This window comes from Salminus brasiliensis, chromosome 1 (assembly GCF_030463535.1).
Source record: "Salminus brasiliensis chromosome 1, fSalBra1.hap2, whole genome shotgun sequence".
Taxonomy (NCBI): Eukaryota; Metazoa; Chordata; class Actinopteri; order Characiformes; family Bryconidae; genus Salminus; species Salminus brasiliensis.
In genome coordinates, this window is record NC_132878.1 from 28,127,911 (window position 1) to 28,140,760 (window position 12,850).

The window sequence follows — 12,850 nt, forward strand, 5'->3', positions numbered from 1 at the left end:
TGAATTAATTAATGTGCGCTGTGCTCCTCTTCCAGCTGAACTGATGTGAGAAATACGAAAACAAGCCCTCACCAGGAGATGCATTTATATTGCCAGTTGCAATCATTTGTAATCGGGTCACCCGAAATGCATATTAATGCCAGGTGTGAACAGTGTAAAAGCATGTGGTTGAAATCTTAGCAGTACAATCTAGATACTAGTCACATGAAGTGACCAAGTGTAAGCAGTGTCCCATGTTTGTTAGCAACGTTTGTCTACAATCTCCCACTGTAAACTAAAAAAACACACATCAGATACCAAACATGCCTTGGCTGATTGACTGGATCTTGGAACAGAGATCAATTATATTTGTTAGATTTTTCAGGATGTGATGTCAATCCAGGCTACATGAGGTTTTAGACCAATTAAATCACTTTAACGATTTTTTTTGACATTTAAATTACACAAATAGTCGAAAGTAGAGTTAGGAGTCCCAAGGACTATTACTGGTGTACTGGTCAAACTCTAGTCTGCCATGGGGAAGGTGGTGTTGTTACCCACTACACTACACCAACCACACCTTCTCTGGTAAAACTTATCCAAGCCTGTTTTTTTCACATAACATAGGATTACGGACGTTTATATATCCAGCACAAACTGACAGCTTGGTTGAAAGCAGTCTTTGATCTGAGTCTTGGACATTGCAGACTTGTGTAACTTGTTAGTTTGTAGGTGAATATGATGCCCCTTCAATACATGTGTTATTTATGCCTCTGCAAAGATAAGCATATTCTTTATTTCTTACAAGTAAAGAATGTCTCTTGTTTGTATCGCTCATTTCTACCATCAGTTTTGTTAGTATTGGCAGTGCTGTGTGTGTTTGTGAGTGGGATTGTTGTCATCAGGATAGCGGTATTGGCCCATCTATGTGTGTGTTTGTGTTAATTGCATATTTGTGTATGTGTGAGTGTGTTTGTGTGTGTGTGTGTGAGATTCTTTTCATCAACTCGGTGGTATTGGCAGCTCTGTATGTCTGCATTTGTGCGTATGTGTTTGTGAGTGTGTGTTTGCTGTCGTCAGGTTGCTAATCCTTGCAGTGCTGTGGTTTTGAATGTGTGTGTGTGTGTGTTATCAGGAGAGTATCTCACAGAGCAGTAAGCTGGATAACGTCTGCATATTTCATATGAGGATAACATATATATATGAATTAAAGCTGGAGAATTGAAGCTGGTGACTTTAAGCTCTTAAACTGTCCTTAGCTGTCTTTCTACTGGGTTTATCCATCATGCTTAAAATGCATTTATCAACTTAAAGTAAGTGTTTTTTAGCCTGAGATCTGTCTCATGTCTCAATATTATTTGTACTCAGACTTGTCATGGACAATATTGGTACACTGAATTGTTTTGGGCTCCACAGTGTTTGTAATATGATTGTCTTGGCCTCAATAGTGTTTGTACTCAGACTTGTCTTGATCTTGATAGTGTTTGTATTTGGTCTGGGCTATGTTTGTACTCAGACTTGTCTTGGTCTCGATAGTGTTTGTACCCTGATCTTTCTTGGTCTTGATGTTCGTACTAAAACTTGTCTCTGTCTATATAGTGTTTGTACTCAGATCTGTCTTGATCTCAACAGTGTTTTGTACTCAGACTTCACTTGGATTCAGATTTGGTAGTGTTTGTAGTCTGATTTCTCTTAGTCTATATAGTGCTTTTATTCAGATTTGTCTTGGACTTGACCACTGCACCGGTTAGCTTTAGTGTTAGCTCATTACTTAATTTGAAGAAGCAGCTTCCATTTTTTTAAATAATGAGATGTTGTTTTTGTGTGTATGTGTGCATACATGCAGTGGTGTGTAAAATTCGAATGGGCACCAGACTAGGAGGGATGGGTCAGCACAGTTGGCGCCAACACATACACACACACATTGCACCACAGCATGTGTGTGTGTTTATGCCAGGCAGTTTGTGTGTATTTCTGTGCCAGATTGGTACTGTGTGTGTGTGTGTGTATGCGTGTGTGAATGACATAAAGGGCACCTTGTTTTGAGGAATAATTAAAATCCTCGTTAATCAGCTCATCACCGGCTGCTCAGTAAGAAAAGAGACAACCAACCATGATCTGATTACACACACAAACAGATACCGACACATTCCTTTCTTCCTCACTGTTCTCTCCATTTGTTTATTTTATTCAATCTATTACTAAATTCTATCCCAAGAACCACATTAATGGAATACTCTTTTCTTATCTGACCTCTGGCCTTACTGACCTCAGATAACCTCACATCTTAGTTCTCACAAATTAGAGCTAATACTCACACACAATAATATCACAATATCTACATTTAGATACCTGCATTCTCTGCATACCCCAGAAAGACTGGACACCACAGAAACACAAAATGCTACAGAAACCCAGGATACCCCATAAACCAGGGGAACCGTAGAAACACTGGATATTGTAAAACTACTGGATACAATTAAAAATATATATATTTATATAATGCTTTTCACAATGAATGTTGGCACAATGCAGCTTTGAGAGTCTGAACCTGCTTTAAGTAAGCCAATGGTTACAGTGGCATTTGAAAACTCCCTCAAATCAAGGGAGAAACCTTGAGAGGAACCAAGACTGAAAAGGGGGTACACACTGTCCTCTGTTTGACACCAGATAGCAAACCACATAAAACAACAAGAGTGACTGGACAGAAAGAGTGAGATTGTGTATAGCTATGGCTAACATGATAGCAGGTCGTGAGTAATGAGAATGTGAGTGAGTGTAGGACATATGCTCAGTGTTACAGTGCAAATCAATGCAGATTAAACAGTCATGTGCACAGCTATGCAGTTCTAGTGTGATGTGAATATATCAATGCAAGGATCCAAAGCAGGACAGCATTGCAGCAGGCAGCAGGGTAGTGGAGAACTGTGCCAGGCAGCACTTGGGCAAAACAACAGGAACATGCCACCTGAATACACGGGAAAGAGATAGAATAAAGGAAAAACAAAGGGGTTAAAAGGTTGTGGCAAATGTGTAAACTCAGCGGGAGAGTCTAGTCCAGAGGGCAGGCAGGCAACCATGACCAGGCTTACACTAGCATCGAGCAGCATAACAACAAACTGACAAGAAAAAAAAAACGGTGGGAAACAGAGTTTAATGTGTTGGTCTAAGTAAGGAGGTAGATATGAAACTGCAGTCTGTACAGTGAGTAAAGCTCGTTACTGTTGCGTAGCAACATTCTTCTTGCTACGTCACAGGAACTCCACTCTCTCACTGTGCAGCTTCTTCTCCAGCTCCTGACATAGACCAACAAAATAATTTTCCCAAACTGTTGTTGTCTGTTTGTTTTTCGATAGTGGGTATTGTTGTTCTATGTCTTTTAGTTTGGTTTCAGGTCATTCTTGTTTTCTTGTGCTCAGAGCATTTATGTTACTTATGTTGGTTTAGCAACGTTTAGTGGAGTGAAACTTCTCAACTGTAATATCTCCCTCTGCTGGCCTCAGTGGGGAGTCTATGCACAAAGGCTGGGCTCCGCTTCTCACCTGAGGCTAGGCTCCAGGCACACAGGTGCAGTTCATTTCTGGAATAATTAGGACTCCACCAATCAGCTTGCGTGGCCAGAACTGACTGTTGTATAAGGAACTTTAATTTGGCGGACGGAAATGCTGACATTAAAACCTATAAAATTGCTATGTGTCATGTTTCCCCGTGAAATAACAGCACGGCTGTGAGGAAATATGACTATTACCTTCAGCCGTGCTATTATTTTACTATTTGTCTCGTGGTCTATTTCTTTAATAAGAACTAAAAAAAATCAAATTCAGATGATTCTCTAAATTGTTTACTAATGAATCAGTTTAATTGAATGGAGTAACTTTTAGGACAGATATTTGCCTGGTAGGGGGCGCTGTGCAGTGAGTGTGTTAGCTCTGCTCATCTGTGGTAAGTTGGTTGTGTGTTTCTAAGTAGGCCATGCAAAAGCATAAATGTAGTGATTTTCAGGTCACTAGTTAGATTTCCAGGTGTGTGTAAATTTGTGTGTGTGTGTGTGTGTGGGGGGGGGGGGGGTATGGAACTCTTTGGTGTGTGACAGCTGGGCCGAGTTAACACACTTTGTGTGTGAGTGTGTGTGTAAAAGAGAGAGCAGGTGTTCTTGTGGAGTAATAATGTGTATATGTATTTGGTTTATTTATTTATTTTTTTTACATCTCTCTGTCACACACACACACACACACACACACACACTCCTTCTCCACTTCTCTGTCTCTCTTATCCTGTGTTTTCTATTTTGCTCTCTCTATTTCACTATATTTCTGTCACCTTTTATTTCTTTGGGGGCTGCCAGTAAAGTTGTAGCTGTGGGGGGCTATGCAGGCTCCCTCTCTCTCTCTCTCTCCATCTTCCCACTCTTTGTCTCTCTCTCCTTTAGGGTCTGTGTGCATGTCTCTGTTCTCTATTTGGTAGCTGGTTAGTAAGTGAGTAAATGAGTGTGTGTGTGTGTGTGTGTGTGTGTGTGTGTGTGTGTGTGCGTGTGTGTCTTTGTGGTGCGTTGGCGTGGAAACGATGCTTTCTGACACACACGACCCACTAGAGCCGTGTCCTGTGAAACAGACCTCATCAGGCCCAATCAGATCAGCTCCCAGCACATCAGAACCAATCAGATCACTCGCCCCAGACATCACAACCAATCAGATCACTAGCCTTGCAGACACGACGACGCCAAAGCGACCGCCGACCTACTTCAGCTCTTAAAGGAACAGTGTGTGTGTGTGTCCTGCGCGTGACCGGTGGCTGAACAAGCGGATAACTACAAACAAGGACTCACACACACACACGCACTCTCCCTTTATTAATGATGCTTCAATTAACAATTAAAGAATTGTTAGAGCAGCTGAAAATATGAACCTTCTATTGGTGTGTGTGTGTTTGTGTGTGTGTGTAAAGGTCATTGTGAGTGTGTGTGTGTGTGCGTGTGTGTTTGGAGGCATTTGGGATGTTCTGACCTTACATGAGCTGTGTGTGTGTGTGTGTGCTTGACAATGTGTTAGTAGATGGAGAGATGGAGTGTGACATGCTCCTGCAGCTTCTCTCTTTCTCTCCCTTGCTCTCTCTCCTTCTTTTTCTTTCATTCCTCTCATTCTCTTGCCCTAGCTCTCTCCGCCTTGCGCTGTTTTCTCTCTGTCCCTCTTTTTTCTCGCACCCTTTCCTTCTTGTTTTCTATTTCTCTCTATTTCTATCTCTCTCCCTCTCTTATCCTCTTCTTTACTTTTGGTCTTATTGTATTTTTTAATTGTTTCTCTCTTATAACTCTCTCTCTCTCTCTCTCTCTCTCTCTCTCTCTCTCTCTGTCTCCTCTCTCTTTCTTTCCCTCTCTCTCGTATTCTCTCTCTCTCTTTTCCTCTTTAATTAATGTTGTGTTTAATCCCTTTCTCTGTCTTTCTTTTCACTTTATCTTTCTTTCTTGTTCTCTCACCCCCCGCCCCCCATCACCTGCTCACTTAGGTTCTCTCTCTTGCTTAGTAGATAAGAATAACTTGGCATGCTTGACCAAATTTGCCTGTAGCAAACACACGCACACACACGCCAAAACCATTTCCATCTGAGTGTGTTTCAATGTTCTTGCCTAAATAGACAGAGGAAATGAGAGATTTTAAATTAAACACCCACAACCAACATCAGAACAAGAGCTCACACAAATACACACTTCAGCTCACTGCTACACTCACATCCCTTCATTACAAAAAAGAATAACCAAACACACAAACATACACACACGGGGCAGAGGAATGGGTGTGCCATTGTCATTGTTTAATAGTGTATTTATATTGTTTATAAATAAAAAAACTATAGGCAGATATGCTTTTAGTTTACAGTAACCTAAACTGTATAAAATTCATGTGCTTTTATTCTACAATGAAACAAAGACTGTACAAAAAAAGCAGATATGCTTTTATTTTACAATAACCTAAACTGTAAAAAACAGATGTGTTATAATGTTCATGTGATCGGATGCTCAACTGAATGTTCAGCATCCATTCAGCATAAAAAATGGATGCTCTATAATGTTCATGTGATCCACACACTCATTCTGACACAGTGTAATACACTGCAGGAAGTATAGGGGGTGCTCTATAATGCTCTATAATGTTCATATGATCCACACACTCATTCTGACAGACTGTAATACACTACAGGAAGCGTAGGGGTAGTATAGGGGTACACTTTAATGCTCTGTAACGTTAATAGGATCTGATCACTGTGTGTGTGTGTGTGTGTGTGTGTGTGTGTGTGTGTGTGTGTGTGTGTGTGCACAGATGTTCTGTGGTGAATCTTTGACCTTGATGATGTTTGGGGTTGGAAGGACCAGTACCCTTAATGGGGTTGGTGTGTGTTTGCGCGCATATGCGTGTGCGTGACGGACAAAATGTTAGTTTGAAACTGATCTATCGCTTGGGAGTAGAGCTGAGGGGAAATGGAAACCAAACGCAGCAAAGAGCTACTGAACACACACACACATTTAGGGACATCTGACTGCACCCACTCTAAATGACCCACTTACAGAAACTGGGTTTAGTTTGGGATTGTTCTGAGTATTTCTTTTCCAGTCAGATAGCATCAAAGCCACTGGGCAAACACACACATATACACACACAGCCCTCCTCAATCTTATCAGCTTTTCTGATTCCTTCAAATTTACTTAAAATATTTTAGGTCAGGGATCCCACACTAAAACACTTTTCCAATTCATGTTTCCAAAGCTCGTTATCAATCAGATGCCAAAGAATGTTCCATATCACCCCAAAAAACACAAACCGAACTGAATAACCATGTCCAGCCTGTGCACACATTTAATTTTCTATATCTGAATGGGTAGGCTGAATGGGTTTAGCTACACTGCTATAAGCTGAATAAGTGGGGTTTAACTGTTGTAGGCTGAATGGGTGGGGCTAAACTGCTATAGGCTGAATGGGTGGGGCTAAACTGCGGTAGGCTGAATGGATGGGGATACACTGCTGTAGGCTAAATGAATGGGGATACACTGCTATAGGCTAAATGAGTGTGTCTAAATTGCAGTTGACTGAGTAGTTTGAAATAAATTGCTGTAGGGTAATTGCTATAGACTGCCTTTGCAGCTTAGTTTCCACATATGGAATGTATGGGCTAGAGAGGAAATAGTATGCTCAGAAAGGAAAGACAATTCTGCTTACTCTGTGTGTAATTTCTGGTGTGTGTGTGTATGCCTGTTTATGGAAAGGTTAGAGGAAGTTTTAGGACGTTTCCTCTAACTTTGCTATGTTTGAAGGAGGCAGGAGGCCTATACCTTCAGAGGTGTGTGTGTGTGTATGTGAGGTTAGGGTGTCAGCCTGTAGGGCAGATTGTACAGGTGATAAATGAGTGTGGTAATTTCTCCTTGTACCTCTTTTCCTTTTGGGATGTCCTACACACACACCCACACACGCACACATACGGTGCATCTTTTTTTCTGCTGTGTGGAGCACTAATGAGAAACAAACTAACACAAGGCTAATGTTAAGCATCTTTATCATTGTTTTTTATTAGATTATATTATATTACATTATCATTATTATTATTATTATTATTATTATTATTATTATTATTATTAGTAGTAGTAGTAGTGGTTAATAAGTAGTAGTGATAATAGTAATCGTTGTAATAGCAGCGGTAGTAGTGGTGGTATTAGAAGTGGTAGTTGTAGCAGTAGTGATAGTAGTGGTAGTCCTAATAGTAGTAGTAGTTGTTGTATGGTAGCACTAGTTTTGGTTGAAGTAGTGGATAGTTTAACCTTAGGTTTTATCTTTTGCTTTCTCTCTCTCTCTCTCTCTCTCTCTCTCTCTGTGGTAATTGGTATTGTATAAACAGGCTTAGATCTATCTGCAGTGAGGTACTGATTACAGTTTGAGCTGTGTGTGTATATAAATTAAGAAGCCCTCCCCCAACACTCCCATGAAAATCATATCCAGACTTCTGCTCAGTGTGTGTGTGTTATGTGTAACTGTGGAAACAGCACACCTTCCTAATCCTTTTGGCTTTAAGGACACACCATACATGTGAATGATCAGTTGATGTGTGTGCTTGTATGTGTGTCTGTGTGTGAGTTAAACTGGGGTCATTATAATGTAATGCCTGGACTTTGTCTTAGGTCGAGCCTCTGCCCTGTGTGTTCTTTTATCAAACAGAACGGTAGCTACATTTAAATAAGTTATTTTGTGCCAACAAAACAAATCTGCCCATCAAAGGGTACCCATCAAATGTCCACGTCAGACGCAGTCCCCTCTACAAACGAAGACAAGAGAAATGGAGCTTGCATAGGTGATGACAATAGGTGAGACGCAGGTGTATCATGCAAAGTTCTTTAGTGTGCTCGCTAAATTACCGGGTGAAACCAAAGCTAACCAGATCAAATGTATACACTGTAACACAAATATGAACTTTGGTCCATGTTTTGGAATGGTCCAGAGTGGCAATCGGCCAGACACCATGGATTATTTTTATTATTATTATTAGTAGTAGTGGTAGTAATGGAAATGCTAGTACTAGTGGCTATAGTGGTAGCAATAGTAGTTGTAGAAACAGTGGTGGTAGTAGTAATAGCAGTAGTAAAAATAGTAGTGGTAGTATTAGAAGTAGTAGTAGCAGTAGCAATGGTATTAGCTGTAGTTGTGGTAGGAATGCTAGGAAAAGTTTCAGTACAGCCAGGGTGAAATGTAGAAGTGGCAGTATGGCATACTGGTGAGTGCCGACAGACTGAAGCTTCAAATTTTAAAAAGCTGACAGAGCTGTTTCATCAACTAGGTCTGCACAATTAGTCTACATTACCCATCTGGTGCCACTTCATGTATCTCTACTCAAAGCATCTCTGGTTAACTAAAAGGAATGAAGAATTAAGAGTTTAGGGCAAACAGTTTTTTTTTGTTTAATGATGATGTCATTTGCAGATGAATTCATATGAAACAAATCTGTAATTGGACCAAAACAAGTGTTAAATTAATTTTAAATCCCCATTTAGGAAATGATATGAAGTGTGGTCATAGGCAATCAGACATACCCAGTATCTAACTTACATTTACATTTATTAATTTAGCAGACCTCAAACATACAACAATATAAAAGCTTGCAATAATAAACACAACCTTATGTGTGGTATTATGATGTTACTTAGTATCAAGGCAACCCTGCTAGGGACTTTTTAGTCTTTGTCTGTCCCTTGTAAGATCTGAAAAGTGGTTAACCACTGCTCCACTTTGCTGACTGGATTTGTTCTTTTGCATCCCAAACCACACATTTCTACACTCCTTCACTCACTACACTCACTGCACTAATGAGATCACTTCTAATGGTGGGGCACTATTTTATATACACTATTTAGTGTGGGACTATATTGTCTGGAACACAGCCATTGTGTTTGGTGTGGAAGTGAGGGAAATCTGAATCTAAATGTATATGTAAATGTTTTCTTTTTAATAAAAAATACATTTCCAATACAGATGTTCAACATCTCTCAAAAGTGAAGCCATCCCAGGTCTAGCACCTTTGCTGGCTGGCTGCAGTATAATGTGTAGCTCCACCCATTCCCATATGTGCTAATACTGAGACATTTTTTATTTTCCCCAGACATTATTTTTAAAAGGTTACGTAAGAAGGGGGAGTTACAAACAAGAATGAAGGGATTGACTTGACTTGACAGACTTGGCTGGAAAACACCATCTACAGGACCTTTCTGTTCATTATATGGAGACGCTGCGAGCTGTCAGGCAACTAGACTAGCTAGTTAGTTAGTCAGACTATTATTTATTGAGTCATGTAGTGCTGTTGGTCGTATTTACAGACACTCTTAACAGAGACACATATTAACTTCCGTCACAGTTTTGCTGATGAATCTGATGTCAGTGTAAAATGACCAATGTGATCTAATTAGTTGTTAGCCAGCCAGCTAATGTTAGTGTTATTAGACCTGCTGGATATAGTACTGGTAGGACTTGTTCTCGCCATATATTTTTTCTGGTCTGGACTGTGTCCAAATGCCATTTAAAATATATCTTTTTTTTTCTTTTATTCATCACCAGTGGGTGTTAACTCGGGAATTGAACTGAATCGTAGTAGCTTCACTTTGTCTCAGCAGCACACAGAGCTGAGATCCAGTTTTTTTTATTGATTGAATTGTAAATGTTGTATAATAAAATACATTAACCGCCCTTTTACTGTTGAAATATTACACACTTACTGGACAAACTGGGTATCCAGGGGGAAAATGATGAGGGGGTGGGTCTACCAAATGAGTAGGCAAGTCTTCTCTGCAAGAATCTGCTTCTGGTCTGTACTGCTCTGGTTCTAAATTTGACAATATGGCAGACAATATTGACTTCATTTCTATAGAACGGAAGGTAATGGGACCAACTTCACCACGTTCACATTTCCTGCAGTCCTGCTGTACAGTATATAGACTTTTTCATTCCGTAAACATTTGATTTATGTTCTGCTAATGGCAAAAAACCCCAAAAAACATAAGGGCAAAGCGGTCATACACTCACCCCACTGCGAAGTGGAAGTCAATGACGTGGCAGAAATTTAGGGTGGCTCCTAGGGTGACTTCAGATTAAGATTAAAAGATTCAGATTAAATATAGGCAATAGCTTTTAAATGCCACCCTCCTAAAACTGTGCTTGGTAACCTCACCTATAGCATAAGTAGTGATGTTTACACTGCTCTGAATTCAGCTGATTTGTTTATAAACAGTCGGAGCTGAAACACAGTTTATGTTGTCATTTGTAGCAGAGACATGCAAGACAGCCGGATGAATGTATCACATATTTTGTACATTTTACAGCAAAAAAATATTTGTTTGAAATGACAAGTTACAGAAGCACAGAACTCCAAAATGAAATAACACCTCTCATCTGTGTGATGAATATAACACAAAGTTTTACAGAAGTAAAGATCATACAGATCACAGCAGATATAAATGTTTTTTGATTCATGGTAATGAAAGTGCAGTTCACATTTAAACCCATTTAAAGCAGATTAAAAAGCTTCAAAGCAGACACACACACACAGGCTGTATCAGAGAGAGAGAGAAAACTGAGGCAACTGCACATCAAATATTCCTTTCAGTGTGTTCCTCTTACCAGCAGCAGAATGTTCCTGGAGCTGAATGCTCTCGGCAAACCAAAAAATTGCTTCAAGACGTTTACATTTCAGAGCAAAATGAGATATTTTGATGTTGTCAGTGGACTTCAGAGTAAATATCGATGAACGAGCGCTCCAGATTGTTTCAAGACATTTCAAATTACTGCTGTAACGTTAGACGGTACGTTTGACCCTCAGAGTGGCTTTTGATTAATTTAGCATCCGTGCCGTGGATTCCACAAGATGTTGTTAACATTCCTTTGAAATTTGGCTCAATGCCGATGTAATTACATCACACAGTTCCTGCAGATTCAGGAGCACTTTCTTTTATGCTGTGAATCTTTAGTTCTACCACATGCCAAAGGTGTTTTGCTACTGCTCTGAATTCAGTTCCGCTGACTGAGAAAGCCACTGAAGAACACTGAACTTACTGTCATGTTCATGTTCCCTTTGAGAGCATCATCATGCTGGAAGTGGATGTTAGCAGATGGATAAATTGTAGTCTTAAAGGGATGTATATGGTCAGCAACATTACTCAAATTCTCACAGGTCTGTGGCATTCAATTGTCTGTGGTGACTGAATTTAACAGGCTTCAAATGAACCATTACCCCACCCCTGTCAGCTTGGACTGTTGAAACAAACAGATTCGGTCCATAGATTCATGCTGCTACCATTCTCACCCTACTATATGTGGTCCTCAGTAGAAATTAAGATTGATCAAAACAAGCTGTGAGTTTGAGAGAGTTTTGCTTAGTGACATGGTTTTATCATGCTGGTAGCATCCATTAGAAGATGGTTAATTGTGGCCATGAACAGCATGCAGATGGCCATCTGTGACATTCATGCGATGATTGATATTAACAGGCCTAAAATATATCAAGAAACCTCCCCACACTATTACACCACCTCCACCAAGAAGGACTGATGACACAAGGCAGGGTGGGTCCATGGATATATGCTGATGGCACCAAATTCTGACCCTACTGTCTGTGTACTGCGGCAGATATATACTTTATCAGTCAAGTTTGCCATCTTAGCAACGGCTTTTTTATGGCCGCTCGACCTGCAGTCTTTCCTGCATAGCTAAACCTCTGATTGCTCATGTCGACACAGTAAAGTGTAATAGCTGTCATTAACTTTATTCAGTTACCAACACAATGCACTTCTTACTAGTTGTTTTTAAGTTGAAGTTAATTGCAGGGTAAAAAAATAATTTTCTAATTGTTTTGAGTGCAGATAACTTACAACAATTAAGTAGTAAAAGCTGGGATGTGACATGTGCAGTAGCAAAGTTTAGTCTGGTGGCCATATTGCGCATATTAAGCTGCGGAAAGACAAAGAGACCGCCTGGATCGTTTCAGTAAATATGGTGACCTTTAGGGCCTTATGTTTAGTGGCACAACGTTAAGGAGTAGCACTTGCACTTTTCCCATTGGCTCCTGGCACCATCTATTTGCATACTGGCTGTGTCTTTCTCCCCTACTCCCTCACCGTCAGTGTGTTGTCATTCCACATGGACTATCTTCCCCTATGTGTTCACTACCTTCAGCTATGTGTTCTTCCTTAACTTATTTTCTGGTTTAACTGCCTGGCCTCAGTCTTAGAGTAAGAGCAAGTTGACACTTTCTGTGCTGCTGAGTGTGGCTTTATATTACATGAATGCTACAGTGACCACCCATGCTTTAATGCAGATGCCAGAAACATTAATGCCATTGGAAAAGGTGG